The sequence below is a fragment of the Triticum urartu genome, chromosome 5 (assembly GCF_003073215.2).
Source record: "Triticum urartu cultivar G1812 chromosome 5, Tu2.1, whole genome shotgun sequence".
NCBI lineage: Eukaryota > Viridiplantae > Streptophyta > Magnoliopsida > Poales > Poaceae > Triticum > Triticum urartu.
The window spans coordinates 543,506,623-543,527,475 of NC_053026.1; the positions used below are offsets into that span (position 1 = coordinate 543,506,623).

Here is a 20,853-nt window from a genome sequence, read left to right on the forward strand (position 1 = left end):
ATTTAAGTACATGGTGAATTTCCAAAATAAGCAACCCTTTTTCAAATGCATCATAGTAGATCAGATTTAGCTTCTTTGAAAATTGGCATTTCTTTTTCTTTTTTTGACATCATGCTTTGTGGAAAACAATCTTCTAGTTTGCGAGCAGTCTTAAAAATGGCAACAATAGATAAAAAAAATTATACATCAAGAGCACAAAATGTAGAAAAACTTCTCGAAATTCTCTCCACGGATGTCAAGTCAATTTTTTCATGAGCCAAATACATAAACAATCAAAGAAGAAAAAGGCATACTTTTGTATAAAAAAGACATGTTGTATCTCTCATTCCTCACCACACTCTGAATGAAAAAAGGTACAAGAACACATTTTTTTGATGGTTGGTGCTCCCTTGAGCTTGGGGAAATAACTACAGAGAACCAAAACTGATTTTTTTTATGTTGGTGCTTCAGGCGAACGAAACCACCTGCTCCTTGAATTACTTCATCTGTAGGATAACACAGCGGACATCGACGGACGTCCGTGCTCATATTTTTTCTTGTTTTTGGTGAAGATTGTTTTTTGGCCTGCAGATTTGTAGTAGCATTGTAGGGCAAGCATAAAACAACCATCTTTGTTGAAATAAAATGGATGAAAAATGATAGAGAGTAGTGCTACGTCTTGAGCTTGCGTTGGTTTTCCCCGAAGAGGAAGTGATGCTGCAGCAGAGTAGCGTAAGTATTTCCCTCAGTTTTTTAGAACCAAGGTATCAATCCAGTAGGAGGCCACGCTCATGTCCCTCGTACCTGCACAAAACGATAGCTACTCGCAACCAACGCAATTAGGGGTTTTCAATCCCTTCACGGTCACTTACGAGAGTGAGATCTGATAGATATAATATTTTTGGTATAGAGATGCAAAGTAAAAAGTAAAAGCAAAGTAAAAAAGCAAAGCAAGATTAAAGTGATGGATATTAATATGATGAGAATAGACCCAGGGCCCATAGTTTTCACTAGTGGCTTCTCTCAAGAGCATAAGTATTCTACGGTGGGTGAATAAATTACTGTTGAGCAATTGATAGAATTGAGCATAGTTATGAGAATATCTAGGCATGATCATGTGTATAGGCATCACGTCCGTGAGAAGTAGACCGAAACGATTTTGCATCTACTACTATTACTCCACTCATCGACTGCTATCCAGCATGCATCTAGAGTATTAAGTTAAAAACACAGTAACGCCTTAAGCAAGATGACATGATGTAGAGAGATAATTCATGCAATAGGAAATAAACCCCATCTTGTCATCCTCGATGGCAACGATGCAATACGTGCCTTGCTGCCCCTTCTGTGACTGGGAAAGGACACCGCAAGATCGAAGCCAACGCTAAGCACTTCTTCCATGGCAAGAACTACCAATCTAGTTGGCCAAACCAAACGGATAATTCAAAGAGACTTGCAAAGATAACCAATCATACATAAAAGAATTTAGAGAAGATTCAAATATTATTCATAGATAGACTTGATCATAAAACCACAATTCATCGGTCTCAACAAACACACCGCAAAAAGAAGATTACATCGAATATATCTCCACAAGAGAGGGGGAGAACTTTGTATTGAGATCCAAAAAGAGAGAAGAAGCCATCTAGCTACTAGCTATGGACCCGAAGGTCTGAGGTAAACTACTCACACTTCATCGGAGAGGCTATGATGATGTAGAAGCCCTCCATGATGACGGCCCTCTCCGGCGGAGCTCCGGAACAGGCCCCAAGATGGGATCTCGTGGATACAGAAAGTTGCGACGGTGGAATTAGGTTTTTGGCTCATCTTCTGTTCGTTTGGGGGTACGTAGGTATATATAGGAGGAAGAAGTATGTCGGAGGAGCACCGAGGGGCCCACGAGGCAGGGTGGCGCGCCCTAGGGGGGCCGCCCCCCACCCTCGTGACCGCCTCTCTGATGCCTTGGCGTAGGGTCCAAGTCTCCTAGATCACGTTCGGTGAGAAAATCACGTTCCCGAAGGTTTCATTCCGTTTGGACTCCATTTGATATTCCGTTTCTAAACACTAAAATAGGAAAAAAAACAGCAATTCTGGGCTGGGCCTCTGGTTAATAGGTTAGTCCCAAAAATAATATAAAAGTGGAAAATAAAGCCCAATATAGTCCAAAACAGTAGATAATATAGCATGGAGCAATCAAAAATTATAGATACATTGGAGACGTATCAGGTATCCCCAAGCTTAATTCCTGCTCATCCTCGAGTAGGTAAATGATAAAAAGAGAATTTTTGATGTGGAGTGCTACTTGGCATAATTTCAATGCAAATCTTCTTAATTGTCATATGAATATTCAGATTCGAAAGATTCAAGACAAAAGTTTATATTGACATAAAAATAATAATACTTCTGTAGCGACCAGACCTCAAATAGTCTGATCTCTGTGCTCCGGTGTCATCCCTGGATCAGTAATGCTGACACCACACAGTACTCGGAGGATTTATAGCAGAGTAGCAATCACACACTTATTACATCGAGTGTCTCAAAAGAGAACTTATTATAATAAATATGGCTTAAGGCCATCTAATAACGATAACAGCGGAAGGCTTGGAAGATAAGTGAGTCCATCAACTCCAACGGCATCACTGAGTATAGAACCACGACCTAAAAACTCCTTAATCGTCTTCTGAAAAGTCTGCAACATTAACGTTGCAGCCTGAAATGGGTCAGCACATGGAATATGCTGGCAATGTAACACATAGAGAGTAATGGAATGAAACAGCTATACTATATGCATATTTGGCTGGTGGAAAGCTCTATGGTTACAGTTTTGCGTAAAGCCAATTTTTCCCTACTTCAAAGGAATAAAATTTAATTACTATCATGGTAGTTGTTAAACATTGAGAATGGTTGACAGCATTCTCAATCCCAATTAAACATCATCATTAAACATAACCCAACAAAATTAATTTAGAGTAACATGTTGAGATTCACATGAAAATCCAGGTACTAGATACTCAAGATGTCCATAACCAGGGACACGGCTAACCATGATTAGTTCGTTACACTCTGCAGAGGTTTGCGCACTTTTCCCCACAAGACTCGATCGCCTCCGTTTGGTTTCTCGCACTACTTGGTGTTTGAGAAGACGGATGACCGAGACATAGTCTTTCAGAAGCGCTAGCACCTTACGATCGGGTAGACCGTACCACCTACATCCCCTACATCTGCTAGTCTACCACTGTAAGAGTTCGCACAACTTTGTAAACTATGCTAGAGCCCATAATAGCTTGTGGCTGCACACGGAAGTTTCTAGTATGAATAGTCTCATGATCCCTTTGAGCCTGGGTGGCGGTCCAAAAGAAAACAGGTAAGTCCTGGAATACCCAGGTGCCTCAATCCACCCAGATGTGTGTTTAAGTTGCCACCTTAGATAAACCATTAATTAACAATCTCACATCTGTCATGGATATCACTCACCCAATCCACGTCTACTAGCATAGCATGGCATAATAAGCAAACGTAGAAGTAACTCCCAAAGGTTTGACAATAACAGGTAATAGGTACTACCTCATCTACTTCCCATCCCACAATTTAATTAGATCCTATTCATGCAATGTGTGAGGATTGATCTAATGCAATAAAATTGGGTAGTAGAAAAGGTATGATCAAAGTGTTACTTGCCTTGCTGATGATCCGCGAAACCTAACGATTTGAAGTAACAGGCGGCGCACTCCGGGTACTCTATCGCAGACAAACAAACAAGCATACAATAAGTACTCATCTAATGCACAGGTAAAACTCAAATAAGAGATCTAACCAGAAGGTTCAACTTAAGAACTCTGGTTGGCAAAAAGAATCAAATCGAACGAAGCAACGAAAGTCAAACGGCGAAAGAAAACCGATCTATTTAAAAAATGAAACTTAAAAAACCGACAAAAACCGATTTTTTTAAAAAAAATGGTGGCACGGAAGTCGACGCGGCGGCGAACCTCGGCGGCGGTGGCGGCGCGTGGCGGCGGCGGCGGCGACGGGCAGCGGCGGTGCGTGGCGGCGGTGGCGCGGCGCGTGGGGGCGAGCGGCGGCGGCGCGGGGCTTGAGGGCGGGCGAGGCGGCGGCTAGGGTTTCTCCCTGGGAGGCTCGGCCGGCTTATATTGCCTAGTCGGGCCGGAGTCCTAGTCGGACACGGCCCGTTAGGTTGGTTCATTTTTTTTAAATTATTCCGCTTGGAAGAAAAATAAGAAGAAATACTAAACGGACTCCAAAAATTCTGAAATAAATTTTCACGGGCTTCTAAAATCAAGCCGCACAAGGTGAACATTTATTTGGGACCTAAATGCAATTTTGAAAAACGCACATTTTTCCTAAATTCAAATAAAACACCAAAAAACTCTGAAATAAAATCTTATTCCATTTTATTATTAAATCCTCAATATTTCTCTATTTTGGAAAAGTCATTTTATTCCCTCTCTCATATTTTTGTAATAGAAATAATTGACGATAAAATAAATAAAATCAAATGATCCTATTCTCACTGGTAGAAAAAGGGTCTGTTGTCCCGGTTCGTAAGGGCCTTTTGTCCCGGGTCTGGAACCGGGAATAAAGGGTCGGTACTAATGCCCTGTCCCTTTAGTCCCGGTTCAATCCAGAACCGGGACAGATGGGCCTGCACGTGGCCCGTGCGTGGAGCCCAGGCAGGAGACCCTTTGGTCCCAGTTGGTGGCACCAACCGGGACCAATAGGCATCCACGCGTCAGCATTTCTGTGGCTGGGGTTTTTGTTTTTTTTTAAAGGGGGGGGGGGGGGTTTGGGGGTTTATTTAGGTGTTTCATATATTGTGTTAGCTAGCTATAATGTATGGTAATTTTTTGCACCTTTTTTAAGGAGGGCACAAAAGTTGCTGCGTGGAATACGTATCGCCATCGTCTTATAATGTTATGTGGGCTCGTCCGAGTGGTGTTTTGGCTCGCCCGAGAGGAAGCATGGCACATCACTCGCTCAGATGGCTGATGGAGCGACTCCGGAGCCTCCTACTATTTCTAGCGGTGGGGTTGCCGGTAGAGAAGCCCCGGAAGACAAGGCGGACATTGGTAACGACCTGTTGAAAGGATATGATCATGTAAGAAACCTTCAGTTCGCTCCTTCCTTATCGTTGTATGACTGTTGATGTTTGACATTATTTCTATTGTATCTCTCTGTCCATATTAATTCTGCTGTTACTGACCTTCCCTCGTTTTAAGAGTGCAAATTTTCGCAGCTTTTTAAAGGAGGTTACAAAAGTTGCTACGCCCACCGGTACAACTCGAGCCACATGATTTTAAGAAAACTGATAGCGAAGAGTCGGGGCCAGGCCCCTTGTTTATTCTCTTTATTTATTTTCTCCTTTTCTTCTCACCACCTCACGATACAATAACCACATAAACCCGCTCTTAGGCTTCACTGATTGCAACGACCTGGATGCCTGGCTCCGGCGGTAGCGCAACTCCATCATGAACTCATTCTCCGGAGCACCCACCAGCCTCTGGACCTCGTCCTTCGGCTTGCAGCTCAGCCACCACTTGAGCAGGCCGTGCAGTGTAGGCAGATCGGCTCGTCATGGCATAAGATCTCCACCTGCATTTCACACAAGTGTATACACAAGGTGTCAGACAAAAGAGCAGGCTCTCATACTTTCTCAGCACGCTCGGTAACAGGAAGAAATATGATTTAGTGATGTATTCTTTGGGAGCTTTGCAGCACAAAAATGGTGCAAATAAATCCTATTATGTCACCAACCAAATCTACAAATGCAGGACGGTAGTTCCTTTTAATGGAAATTGGTGGGGACTGGCCCCTTAAAAAAGTAGCAAACTCTAGATTTATCGATAATGTAATGCTTGGAAGCAAGCGCCTTGATAGGAGGGCACATACTTGAGTAGGGTTTGTGGAGTGACAACAATTTAAAATGGAAGTACAAGGACATCTAAAAGGCTCACCTTATCTTCACTTGCCAGCTCAAGTTTTTTATTAATCAGCCTCAGGATGGAGGATATCCGCATAGTTCCATCTCTGAAACAAGAATAAAAAAGTCACATTGAAGAACAAAATGTATTAAATTCTTGGAATTTAGTTACATGTTATTACATCACCAACAACAAAGTGCTGTTAGGAATGAATGGGAAAAAAGCATGCAGGATTTTTTGATGAAATATCGTCTCCATTGTTGATAAAAATTCATAAGAGCACTGTTTTTCTAAGTTCCCTGCCTTCATACTTTGAGATGGAGAGAAGAACTCTGGCTAATAGTAGAGCCATCTATGCATCTAGTAGAAAATATAACAGGAAAAGGGCCATCAACACACTGAGCCATCTTACGCTGGGCAAATATCTCCAGCAATCTATGCTACGAATAAGAGGATGCTCTGTAAAGTTTGAGTGGCTTCTTTTTTTGGATTTTTTTGGACTGCTTACCACATGTGTCACGTGGTTGAGAGGCCTCTATCATTGTTGACAAATAAACTTGAAGACTAAAGGCGAACTCACTTAGTCCTGTAGAAATTCTTTTACAGCCGAGGAAGAAGTTTAGGTTCTACCCTGCAAAACAGCTCTCATTTTGATGTGAGGAAGCAAAACACACAGTCTATTGGAATCAACATAAATACTGAATATGCTTCAAGAGGTCTTACTGGTTCGACGAAGTGACTAGTGGAAACCAGACTTGGGTAGTTATTTGCTCATGCGAGTCTGCTTCTAGGCTTTCCCTTGGACTATCCTCCGTAGTAGTTTCAGTTTTTGAACCTTTCCTCGAGAGAAGAATTTGATTTTTCTGATTTGTTCGTGATTGCCACGACTAAACTTCATAAGGGCTTTTCAAGCTCTTCTTTGTCAATCCTCTCGTGATTCTATCCATCTTTAGAAATTTCTGCACTGTTCTGTTTGGGTTGAAAGTGTAGTTAGAACAAGCAAATGTTGTGGCATCAAACTTGCATATGAAATTATGTTCTGATAACACTTCAATACGACCTGCTTTTTATTTGCCGATGTTGCCATCATGGTAGGTTTTAGTGCCGAGGCCTTCTCAAGCATCTGATCGCAATCTTCAGATGTATTTGGCAATTTACCGAGGTAAAACGTCTGGGATGCGATAGTCTTTCTTGCAGCTTTGGTTCTCCGAGTAGACTTGATATCTTTGGGGTTCTAACCAAGGAATAGTTGGAGCCTCAAAAGCATAAACTTCTGCCTTCTTCTTTGAAATGGCAGTTATCCTGCATTCATTAATAAGAAAAAAGTTGCTCGTTTAATTATGGAGAACTAGGCGAAAACCATCAAAGACGCTAAGCGGCATACATAAGAAATCCCACACACACCGCTCCAAAGAGGGTCTCGACGAGACATCACGTAGGCGTCGTCTTCATCACTCCTCCCATAGACGGGTCATTGCCATCCCTACACTTTGACGAAACGACATCGACTTCGTCGTAGGCAGTTGTCGACTCAATCCACAACGCATAGGCTGTGAGGGGTTGCATGAAGATCCGTGCCAAAATTCAGCCTCTCATGTCCAGACAGCAAAGCTCCGACTCTGATGGAGAGCTACGAAGAAAACGTAGGAACAACAGGCGCCACGGAAGATCATTGAATGGGCCACCTGCAGTTAGTCATCGTACACCACAGGGCTAGCTCCGCCACCACAGCTTCGACTTCACACCAATAGACAAACCAAGGCAACCCGTGGTCACACCGGAGAAGAGTCGACTACCTCAACCTTGGTGTGTCGCCACAACGCCCCCACCACCATCATTGCCTTAGAAGCCTCGATGTCACAAGCCACCGGCATCCATCGGTCCTGTTAGCTGACGCAAGAGGGGTGCAGCAGCAAAGCAACGATGCCTCCAGGAAGTTAAACAACGGCCATAGCCGCCTACATCACTGGTCACGGCACAAAGCCGAGACAGGGTCTTCACCCAAGCTCCCACACCATCTTAGTCGCACAGCATCCTACACCGGTGTCTACAAGCCCACCAACCAGCACTACCACCGAAGCAGCCCATCGACGAAGAAGCAATACCGACATCCGCCACCACAAATCGCACCTCAGGAGACCACCGCCGGCCAACCTCCAGAACGAGGCACCATATCCGTTAGCAGTCCTCTAGACGCAGAGCCACCGGACACTGCGCAAGTCGTCATGGCCCGTGGAGCACCGTGTAGACAAGGAACGGAGGAGCGCTGCCCAAAGCCAAGAACCACCTCGGATCCAAACCGCAACCAAGCATCAGAAGCGTCGACAGGCCCCATGTGCGCCACCGCGGCCGCCGGAGACCAGATCTACAAAACCCGCAGCTGGAGGCGCCTTTTCCTTTCCATTCAGGGCCCCCAATCCGCGCACCACCACACTCCTTGTGGCCAAAGCCGCAGCCCGAGCACTGCACAGGCCACCCGAGCCCCTCTGCCTTGCACCCCGTCTGGCCTCCAACACGCCGGAGCATGCGACCAACAGGACGCAGGTCTGCATTGAGCACCGCGTCGGGCCATTAGGCCCCTCCACGCACCGCCACACACCCTGTGCGGCCACACCACCACTGGTCGCCAATCAGAGAAACCGCATGCTATCCCATCTCATGTGTGCCACCGTGTCGCCGTCCTTTACCATGGTACACAGTGGCATCAATGGACCTGCAGATGCCGGCTGGAACCGCCGTATCCCGAGAATCCTGCAACCCGCGCTGGCCCGCCACAGCCGTCACCAGCCACGTCGGAAATGGGCTCGGGCCCCTGACCCGTCCCCTCCACGCAGCAGCGCCAAGGAAGCGACGATATGCCGCATCACCCTTACCACTACGTTTCCCAGGCCGCCATCTCGGCCTACCAGTGCCGCCCCTAGTCGAACTCGAAGGCTGCCAACACCATGACGAGAAGCCTCCCCCGGCACCATTAATTTGGCGGCGGGGACCCATCGCAACCACAGTGACAGGAGCGGGCGGCAGCGGTAGCGAGGAAGCACATGGGAGGGAGAACTTGGGGTGGCAGCGGTTTCGCCCCCAGTGTCGCCTCGGTGCGAGGGGATACAATTAAAATCTGCTTTATGTGGAAACAAATTATTCCAGGTAGCATGGATACTTATATCAGCCCTTCAAATAAGGAAACAATCAATCATGATAGCTAGCAGCATATAGTTGAGTACTTGAGTCGAGATCGCATGAAAAAAATATAAAAGGTGGCTGGGATTCTAAGCTTTTGCTTCATAGAACAAAAATGTATATGATTTTATTAGCAACTGTGTGTGTTCGAGCCAGTGTTCTATTAGACAAGATAATAATGTAGCAGGCAGTCGGCACGAAGAGCTGTGATAGCTGTTACAAGTTATGTAAGATTTATACAGTAGAATCCACAGTAGTGTAATTATAAGGAAAAGTCCTACTCTACCCACAAGCTCAAATGGGCTCGGGATGAATAGTAAATTCAGAAAAAGTGTATTTAAATTTTTTGAAATTTTTCAATGGCAAACACTGACAAATTTTCTAGATTCCTGCAAAATTTCAACATGAAAGAGCATTCATAGAAGTCGTTGCAAAAATAACAAAATCAACACTCCAAAAATGCTTTTGAAAAAAGCACTTTGGAAGCATCGGTTCTATTTTATTTTTGCCATAATTTTCAGGAATGTTGTTCCATGACAAAATTTTGCAAGCATCCAGAAAATTTATCCATGTTTAGTACAAAAAATATTCAAAATTCTGATTCTTTTTTCATATTACTTTGGAATTTACCATTCACCCGAGCGCATTTGAGCTCGGGCTGAGAAACATCACGTCTTATAAGCTAGTATACTCTCACTAATTACGAGAAGGAACTATATTTTATTCAGATGCGTACAGAGATACATGTACTCTTGTTCTTCACAAAAATATTAAGTGCACTTTCCTGGTATATAAGGGTCGTACGTATATTCTTATTCTTCACAAAAATGTTAAGTGCACTTTCAGTTATACAATGGTCCAAATAAGCTAATTGTTTCTGAAGCTATTAATAAATGGTGTGCGTAAAGAACATATGTTACTGAAACGTTCAATTTTTTATATGCAATAACACAATGGAAATGTATTTGAACTCCTATGACTTCAAGGATCGAACTAAGATCATGCTACATACGTGTTGACATGTTTGCTTGTCGGCATTGCATATATCCTTCACAATAGTTCTATACGGATTCTATTCAAAGTGAATTTCATTAGCATGTTTTCTCCATTCTGACCATATTTTGCTCTACAGTCTATACATCCCTACTGCCAAGGTCTTAAGATGCAGCTGGGCGTCATCGGAGTTGGAGGCCATTCTCGGTGGCATACCGTTGGTGAAGGTAAAACCTAAAGAGACAACGACAGGAGCATGGGACTGTGCGGTGTTGTCTGTCGCCTGTCAACTTTGATGTGCGGCTTTTGTACGTGCTCTTTGAGGCCATCTGCCGACTCATCCAATGACGCCCAATTATTACTGAGATGAAACAAGCGGGGTGACTTGTAGCATGAGCCATTTTGAGGCAGCCAGGCAACTCTAAATTTTGTTCTATTGTTACATATGAATAGAAGGCTTTGGATCATGTACACTTACTTGCTTTGGTATGCGTAAAACCTCAAAATGGCATTTGACATGAGTATGGCGTTTTGGAGCTTGGCCTCCATGGAGGCCGATTTTTGAAAAAAAAATCAAAATTCGAATTTTTTGGTTTCAACAATCTGAAAAAAGTTATACAAGTAAACAAGGATGTGAGGTGTATGTGTGTAAATTCTAGGATGAAGTACGTTGAAATGCGATCTGCACAAGAAAGACAAATTCATGGTCTGGGAAGATAAATAGTATCATTTGTTAAAAGGCCCTAGATTTTTTTATTGCACAACCCTCATTTCAACGTATTTCGTCCTGAAAATTTACACACTTGTGCATTATGCTTTCATTTATGTCTGTATTTTTTTCAGATTTTTTTGAAATGTAAAAATATGAATTTTCACAAATTTTAAATTTTGCATTTGGAGGCCTCCATAGAGTTCGGCCTCCAATAGCAATTTCCGCTTTAACATCCACTATAAGTACTATTAGTGATGAGAAGGCCTTAAAAGGGTGGCAGCACGACTTCTTAAGGCTCACATGTTATTAACGCTAGATCCCTTTTATTTGCAGACAACTGGGATACATCAAAGTAATGGTAAGAGTACCGAAAACAAGTGGGGTATTAGCACAAGCAGCTCATACGGTGGGATGCACCCAACTCGTCTAGGTCATCTCATGAAATTTTGCCTCAAAAATATTCTTCAAATCCACCCGTAGTGCGACTAAAAATAGTTGGATACAATGGCTAGCTTACTCGATATAGCTTGCTGCAGAATTAGACATATCTATGAGTGAATAAACCTTTTTTTCAATTGCTACCTTACTCAATCTTCCTAGCTTGCTGCAGGATTAGACCTATCTATGAGTGAATAAGTTGCACCTAAACTGAGACTAACATCAGTTACCCCCTTCCAACAGATCTAATAGTGTTCGAAAACTAAAGAAAGTGTATCTATGATCGAGAGATAGGAAGGGGCACAGGATGCGTAATGTCTTTGGTTTCCCCATCGGCGGTGGATCCTGACGGGGATCCTACATGGCTTGATGCCTGAGATGGGGATGAGGGCGAAGCTTTACCATCCTTTCTATGGTATAGTCGTCCGACGAGACCGTGCTGGCGTAGGCGCCGACGATCGATGACATCGAGGTCGACTTGGCGATGGTATAGATAGAGCTGTGGAGGAGGCACGCGGTTCCATTTTGAGCCAAATTCGTTGGGCCAGGCAGATGAATGGGTTATGGGCCTACTAATGGAAGCAACAGGAACAATGGCTGATACTTATATTTTTAACTATTCTGAAAAACAAGTTACATGTTTTTTTATCATGAATTTAAAGAAAAAAGAGAAATGGCAGTTGGAAAAACAATATTGTACAACAGATAACCTTGGTATTTTAACAATTACTTACATGAGTTTCTCTTCAGGAGTGATCCCAAGAGCAACATCACATACTGGGCAGGATACAATCTCCTCTTTATCCATTTTCTTCATAATACACTCCCGATAAACTGCATACACGAAGATGGTTATAATACAGGCAGGCATGCAAGCATCATACAGAGATTTGTAACAACCAAATTTATAATCGCACAACGGTCACCTCACATCGGATAGTTCCTATCTATAGGCTATACGGTTCGTCTGTCATCGTAAACCAGCAGCAAAACACTCTCTGCTTAAAAGTGATCGTGCTTCGGCCACTCCGCATCTCCCTAGCCCCCCGTTCTGCTCTGATCTCGACCTCCAAGCCAAATTCTCCTCACAGACTAGCTGCCGATCTCTGCAAATGGAGATGGATGCTGGCAGTAGTAGGAGGAGTATGAATACAAGGAAGAGGAAATCAGCCGCAATCTAGGTTAAGGGCTAACCAGCTCCGGTGTCGGCGCTAGGGGTTGAACAGGATGGAGGCAGAGAGGGTGAAGACAGGCAAATGATATGGTGTTGGAAATCTTATGAAAATGCGCTACTTTTTCATGTTTAAAGTTTTTTCTAATTTTGAACGGTTCAAAAGTAATTTAGAAAATAGTCCAAGGTGCACCGAGTTCGTATTTTCGAGCTAATTTTTTAACCATGCGTCCAAATGTAGCAAATGATATGGCGTTGTAAAGCTTGAGGAAATGTGAAACTATTTGGTATATATTTTTTCTCCCAATTCCTTACTGTTTTAAATCAATTTTGCAAATGGCTAAAAACGTATTTTCCCCGTAATTTCTACAAACTTTATCGGAATGAGGCAAATAATATACCGTTTAACAGTTAAGGAAAATGCGAAACTTTTTGATGTTGATGTATTTCTCTGATTCCTAGCCGTTTTCAAGTAATTTTAGAAATGGTGAGATTATTCGTTCTTCATTTATCGCGAAACAGATTCTTCGAAAATGCACCTCGTGAAGAATATGAACTTCTCAGCATGTCAACTTGAACTTCACCCTATTTTTCACATGCTTTTTTTTTGCCCGTAGCTCTCCATCCACTCACCGAAACACTCATCGAAATTGAGTAAGTAATATACCGGTGGGAGGCTGATGTAAACACGCAACTTTCCCGTGTTGATCGTTTTTTCATACTCGCGACGATTTTAAAAGTTTTTCATCTCAAATTTATTCACTATAGTAGTCGAACTTCCTACTGTTTTCATGTTGAACTTCTGTGACGTAGTTTCGTTTCTAATTTTCTTATTCATTCGTCAGTGTTACACAAATGATATTCCTTTTGTACAAACCTCTCTCACAATATTTTTTAAAACTTTCTCCAACCGAGGACTTGAACTTATAACAACAACAAAATTGGACCTTGCCTTTTACTCCATTTTTCTCATATTAAACATACACCATGTCGTACATGAACTTTTTCCATTTTTATAATATGATTTTTTATTTTCTTTTCAGAATCAAATTTCTCCCAAATAACAACCGAAGTTCTTTGTGGATTGAGATAATATTTTAAAACACAAAACAATTTTCTTCTTTGTGTTTTCGAACATCGGAACCTTTTAAGCTTTTATTTTTCTATATTTTTATTTTCACCTGAAAATGCATTCCTTGGAGTACTTGAACTTCTCGTTGTTTCACTATGAACTTCTTTCAACATATAGTAATTTTTTGAATACATAAAAACATATTTTAAATGGTATACATGAAAATTTTAAACCGTTCATCGAAATGTGGCACATAATATACCGGTGGAAAGGTTATGAATAGTAGCAAGTTTCTCATGTAGACATGTAATACAAATTTGTTGCCGCTTGAGAGCAGTTTTTAAAATGGCAAAACAACGTTGCTTTTTGCCTTTTAAAACATGTAAATGAACGACGAACGTCTCGTAAATATAATTTTTGAACCGTGCAGGGTGGAGCACGTGAACTTCTTGCAACAAAACTTTTAGGCTTTTAGTTTTGTAATATTTCATTCTCTTCTCAAACGCATTCCGTGTAGTAGTTGAACTTTTCGTTGTTTTCACCTTAAACTTCTGTCACGTTTTCGTAATTCCCCACATATACATCGGAATTGCACAAATAATATACCTTTGCAAACCTGCTGAAAAGATATAACTTTTTCTAATATGGTTAAGCTTTTGTTTTGAACAACATGCACCATTTTGTTTTAACCGTTTTTTAGAATAAGAATATTTATACACCTTGAAAAGTTGTTGAATATGAGAATTTTTTTAATGTATAGCATTTTTATTTTAAATTTGTAATGGATTGAGAGAATTATTTTAATTCACAAAACAACATTTTTTGTGTGTTTTTGCACATGTAAATACATGGTGAACCTTTTTCACAAGTATTTTCGAACTTCCCCTCGCCAAGCACTTGAACTTCTCGCAACATTTTTTTCTCATATGAAAACACGCACCATGAAGTACGTGAATTTCTCGCAGTTACGAATTTGAACTTCTCTCTGTATCGCTTTAGTAACGAAAAAATCCAAGTTTTTTTATAGACATCAAACCGATCTAACTTTTTTATTTGAACTTCTTCGTGTGTTTTTTAGAAACATGAAAATTAGAGTTTTGTTAGAAACATCGAACTTCTTCGTTATTTAAAATTGAATTTATTGGTTTTATTCTTTAGTAACTGGAAAAATCTGAATTTTCAAATAAATAGTAAACTGCTCCGCTATTTCAAATTAAACTTCTTGGTTTTATTCTCTAGTAACATGAAAACCTGACTTTTTTATGTACATTGAACTACCCCGTTCTTCGAAATTGAACTTCTTTGTTTTAATCTTTTAGCATTGGGGAAAATCTGAGTTTTATAAACATCAAAGAGCTTCATATTTTTTTGGACTTCTTAGTGTTATTCACTGGCAACGAGAAAAGTCCTAGCCATGTAATAAATATCGAAACACATTTCATATAGGAGTTGACTACTCGCTATTTTAACTTTGAACTTCTGTCATGTTTTTTTGGTTGTAATTCCTCACCCGTTCGTTGAAGTTGCACAATGATATACCTTTAGAAACTTGTTGAAAAGATGCCACTTTTTCTAATATGGTTAAACTTTTGTTTCGTATAACATACACCAATTTGTTTTAACCGTTTATTTTGGAATATAGCAAATGGTCTACCCTTGAAAAGTTGTTGAATAGGAGGAACTTTCTTTCATGTAGAATTTCCCCGGGCACATCGCTTGAACTTCTAACAACAAAATTTCTAGACTTTGCCATTTTATTAATTTTTTTCTCATATGAAACACACATCATTCAGTACATGAACTTCAAACTGGTATCACTTTAACTTCTTATTTTTTCTAAAAAAACTTGATAGATCCTATCTTTGTTCTAATGTTTGAACTGCTCTCATTTAAAAAATTGAACTTCCTGGCTTTTACTCTTTAGGTGTGGGATAAATATATTTTATATAAACTTCGAATTGCTCTACTAATTTAACTTGAACTTCTTTGTTTTTGCTCTCCCAAGCACAAAACGGACAATAGCAAGCACAAATTTGTTTAGATAAAAATATGAGTTTTTATAAACTTCGAACTTCTCTATTATTTTAATTTGAACTTCCCTATTTTATTTTTAGAGAAAAATATGGTTTTCAAATAGGCATCAAACAATTTCTTTAATATTGAACTTCATACTTTTATTTTTCCTAGAATTGGAAAGAATTTTGAGTTTTCCATATACGTTGAACTAACCCATCATTTTAATTTCCAGTTTTATTCTATTAGTAATGATGAAAATCTATGTCTGTTATAAACATCGAACTCCTCCATTATTTTTAATTTGAACTTCCTTGTTTTATTCTTTTTAGTAGCGGGGAAAATCCTATTTTTGTAAATAAACCCCAAACCACTCTGTTTTTTAAAATTGAACTTGTAGTTTTTTGAGAAACGGAAAATCCATCTTTTTATAAACACTGTATTGCTCTATTTTTTAAATTTGAACTTCTTAGGGTTTATTTTTATTTGAAAAATTGGCACAAAGGTATACATTGTCAAGTACTAACAGATACACACGACACTTAAATTAAGAATAATTGAAGCCTCAAATGATCATTTAAGTACATGATGAATTTCCAAAATAAGCAACCCTTTTTCAAATGCATCATAGTAGATCAAATTTAGCTTCTTTGAAAATTGACATTTGTTTTTATTTTTTTGACATCATGCTTTGTGGAAAACAATCTTCTTGTTTGCGAGTAGTCTTAAAAATGGCAACAATAGATAAAAAAATTATACATCAAGAGCACAAAATGTAGAAGAAACTTCTCGAAATTCTCTCCACAGATGTCAAGTCAATTTTCTCATGAGCCAAATACATAAACAATCGAAGAAGAAAAAGGCATACTTTTGTACAAAAAAGACATGTTGTATCTCTCATTCCTCACCACACTCTGAATGAAAAAAGGTACAAGAACACATTTTTTGGATGGTTGGTCCTCCCTTGAGCTTGGGGAAATAACTACAGAGAACCAAAACTGATTTTTTTATGTTGGTGCTTCAGGCGAACGAATCCACCTGCTCCTTGAATTACTTCATCAGTAGGATAATACAGCGGACATTGACGGGCTTCCGTGCTCATATTTGTTCTTGTTTTTGGTGAAGTTTGTTTTTTGGCCTGCAGATTGTAGTAGCATTGTAGGGCAAGCATAAAACAACCATCTTTGTTGAAATAAAATGGGTGAAAAATGACAGAGAGTATGAAATCAGAAGTATGAGGCCGAAACCTTCCTCGTCTGAGCATGGCAGGAGTGGGATTTCGGGGTTCCTGTAGTTGTGAACCTCCACGGGCCGCGTACTTGAACGGCCGGAGGAGGCGTCGATGAACGCCGTGGTGCGGCAGTGAAGCTGCACCGGTAGGAGTCTGCACAGTGGTGGGGGAGCCTCTGCCTGGCGGCATCATCAGGGAGACGGAGGCATATGTACCGTGCATTCATGTGTATAAAAGGTGAGCCCTTCAAGTTGGAAATCTTCAGAAACCATCCATTCATTGACGTCCTCTGAAATGTTCACAAGACAATTAGAATATCAGTTGGTAGAGAAAATATTGGTTTCACACGCAAGAGAGCAAAAAGAGATATTGATGGGAGGACGGGCACACGGGAGCGTAGATGGGCAACAACGCTCCAACCTGTCGATTACAGCCTGGAGGAGTAACCTCCCGCTGCCATCCATCTGTAGATGTAGGTCGAGTCCTGCTCTAGCTGCAGGCCGAGGCCTCCTCCTTCTGCAAGTGGTGGCGAGGTGGCTCGGTGGACGGCGACGGGGTGCGCCGGTGGGGAGCTTGGAGCACTGATCGGAGGTGAAATCCTCAAGAGAAAAGTCGATTAGTGCTCTCGCCGGCCACAAATGTCTCTATCTCTCTCCATGAAACACAAGGCTTGATACAAGTACACAAAAACAATTAACTCTCCACGGCGTAGATGCATTTTTGGAAATATAAACTTGGAAGAAGACTGTGAAACTGAAACCAACTAACCAAAACATCAGTTTTTTGCACCTACACATACAGCTGAACTTCAGACACTGGCTACGAGCACTAGCTACCCGAGCTGTCGTCGAAGCCGAGAGAGAACAGAGGTGACTGGGCATAGCGAGTGCACCGGTGGTTGCCGTCGGTTGCCATCGATCTCACTCGTCTGTGGTCATCAAAACCCACGTGGTGTAGGGACGGACGGATCCCGCGGCCAAAATCCCAGCAGAGCCCAACCGGTGGGTGAGGAATTAAGAAGGGAGGAGGGAGACGACAGCAGGGGAGGGCCGCCGGTGAGACTCATGGTGGACGCGCTCCGGGCCGGTCCGGTCCCGGTCCGAGCTGGTGTTTGGACCGGCCGCCGGCGGGCCGAGCCGGACCGGACTGAGAAGCATGGCGGTCCTGTTTTCAGGGACCGGACCGGCCATGGCGAAGCTCGGGCCGGACCGAGAGGACCGGCCAAGAGACAAGGCAGAGCGCGCACTGGAGCTTCGGCGGCGGCTGACCATCGGGGATGCGGCGCTAGAGGAAGCGCAGCTCATCGGTGACATGTCCACAAGCTTTAGACGAACCATAGGAAGCTAGCAGAACAAATAAGATCACCAATGGCATCTCAACGGAGACGAATTTGGCACGGCAGCCGGTGGACTGGGATGAAAGGGATGATGGCCGATGCAGCAATGTAGGACCTTCCATGTCGATTTCTTTGTATGATACGATGCATCGGAGTCAGGCGCAGCCATGGCGGACGTAGACGATGAGGTTTCTTGTGAGGTTTTTTCACCCCCGACACGCCTGGGTCACCACGGCCCCGCCACGCCTCCGCCATGCCGCTGGCACGCCCTAGCCACGCCCGACTCAGTGCTCACCATGCCGCCGCCATGCTCCAGCCACAGCGATGCAGCATTTTCTCGGTCCTGCGAGCTGGCTCGGTGAAAGACCGGACCGGACCGACAAACTTTTGGGCCGAAATCTGCAGCTCGGACAGGCTGTTTTTCTTACCGGGCCAGGACCGAGCCGGCCCGGACCGAGCGAGCCACGAGCCGGTCCGAAAGACCGCTCGTTTCGTCCACCCTGAGGTGAGACCACGGTGGCGATTGGTAGAGGAGGCGGCCCCGGCGAAGGTCGGGAGAGGAGGCGGGGGGTGTACCTGCGCGTGGTGGCAGAGGAGATCCAGGGGCGGCGGCTGTCAGTGGTGAGGGGCCCTGGGCATCGCTCGGGGGGCAGCGATGTTGCCTGAGAGGTGGAGATCGGGGGCAGCGATGTTGCCTGGGCGGTGAAGCTCGGGGGCCTGGTGAGAGTCGGGGATGGGGGCGCAAGCCCTGGGCGACGCTCCAGAGTAGTGTCCCGGCGGCGGGCGGTGGCGCTCCGGGGGGGGGGGGCAGGGGCGGTGCTCGGGAACAGTGTGGAGGCGACAGAGGTGGTTGGGGTGGAGGGCGCGCGGCGCGGTATGGCATGGAGTCGGCCGGTGCGTGGTGGCGGCGCATCCGGGGCGTCGCTGGTGGTTAGGGACGACGGCGGCGTGTCAGGACCCCGATCCTAAGCCACATTGATCTAGCATGTAATACATCATATCACTTTGCGGCCTCAGGCATGGTATCCCCACGGGTGCCACCTTACCTGGACCGGGACCGTTTGTGCCTTTTGGCTCATGTATATGATAGTGTCGCTAGCATCCATATGATAGAGAACCCGGGCCGACATGACTAGTCGTGAACGCATAGTGGCACTAACTTACAGGGACAAGCATACATGACCCAGCAACGAACGTGTCGGTCATCAGCGAGTGAATTCGGGCTGTAGCAACTGGGCTAGCTGGACTCCGAAAGACACCGCGTGACATTTCCCCGAAGGGACAGACACAAGATCGAAGAAGGACACATGCCGGCCAGTCAAAGTGTTCCGGAGCTGTAGCAACTGGGCTAGCAGGACTCCGATAAAGCGGGCTGTAGCAGACTACCATGGCTCAGTGGAAGCATTAGACCACATTTCCCCATAAGAAAGGCTGCCAAGGATAGACAACTAGGTTGTCGGATCCCACACATACCAAGCATTTCAATTATACACATAATATGCTTGATATGTGTAAATACAACATGGCATCACAATAAGACTCTATGACTCAAAGTATTTATTCATAAGACTCCAAAGAGTCAGATATTACAAGCATGTGTCTCATGACCCAGCATTCAAGTCATACAAGCAATAGCACATGCGGAAGCTTAACATGTCTGAATAGAGACAACTACAAATGAAAAAGGCTGAGAAACCTGACTAACTACAAGACCCTACCGAAGGCACATGATCGTAGCTGAGGTAACAAGCTAAAAGTCGAAGTCCACGCGGAACTACTAGCGAGACTGAAGTCTCTAAGCAAAACATAAATTAAGCAAACATGAGTACAAATGTACCCAGCAAGACTTACATCAGAGCTAACTACATATGCATCGGTATCAACAAAGGGGTGGTGGAGTTTAACTGCAGCAAGCCAACTTTGACTCGGTAGCTATCCTGAACTACGACTACAAGTAACTCTTTTGGGGTGGCGCACATGAGTCCTCATATTCACCACCACTCTCGTCTCCCTATGAGAACGCCATCCATAGCACTCACGCTTATCTTGAGCATTTTAGAGTATCCACTTTCACTTGTCTATGAACTGTACAGGCAACCCAGAAGTCCTTTACCGCGGACGCGGCTATTCGAATAGATCATTTATAACCCTTCAGGGGTGTACTTCTTCACACACGCTCTCGCCACTTACCACCATGTACACGTCGTGTATCTCGGCAACCTTCGAGCGGAAGCCTGGCGAGGGAGTCGGCCACATCCTGACTAACCACACAAGTCTCTAGTCCAGGTTTATCGCCTATTCGGGTTCCATCCGCGAGGAGATCCGGCCGGGGTTTCGCTCACAGCCGCAAACGATGTGTGCAGGGTTCCCGAGACACCAAACGGGCGACTTAGTACACCGGGCCACGGTGTATCTACCGCATCATAGCCCACCCCTAGGGTCGGCGCTACGCACGGCCTTCAACACATATCCTACAAATACCAGAAACTAGTTGCAACACCTGGACAGAGATGAAGGCGATTAATAAGTCGAGAGAATCAATTAAAAATCCAATGTGTGGTAGTAGCTGTTCATGGATCACAAAACACAGAACTCAGTTCCTGAGGTCGGTTTCAATGAGACAACCCTACCAAGTACTCCTACATGGCCTCTCACCGCTACCTTTACCAAATCGTGTTCACACACTTAGCTCTCAACAGTAGGACATGTTCACCACATTCCAAATCATCCCCGATGAATCAGACTTGACTCAACTCTAAGCAGTAGCAGGCATGACAAATAAGCATGAATGAGTA

The 20,853-nt window shown here is 43.4% G+C and overlaps 1 pseudogene; it reads right to left on the bottom strand.

The window, feature by feature from the left end:
• Positions 1-4,963: 4,963 nt before the first annotated feature.
• Positions 4,964-8,441, bottom strand: LOC125507340 (annotated as a pseudogene).
• Positions 8,442-20,853: the final 12,412 nt, after the last annotated feature.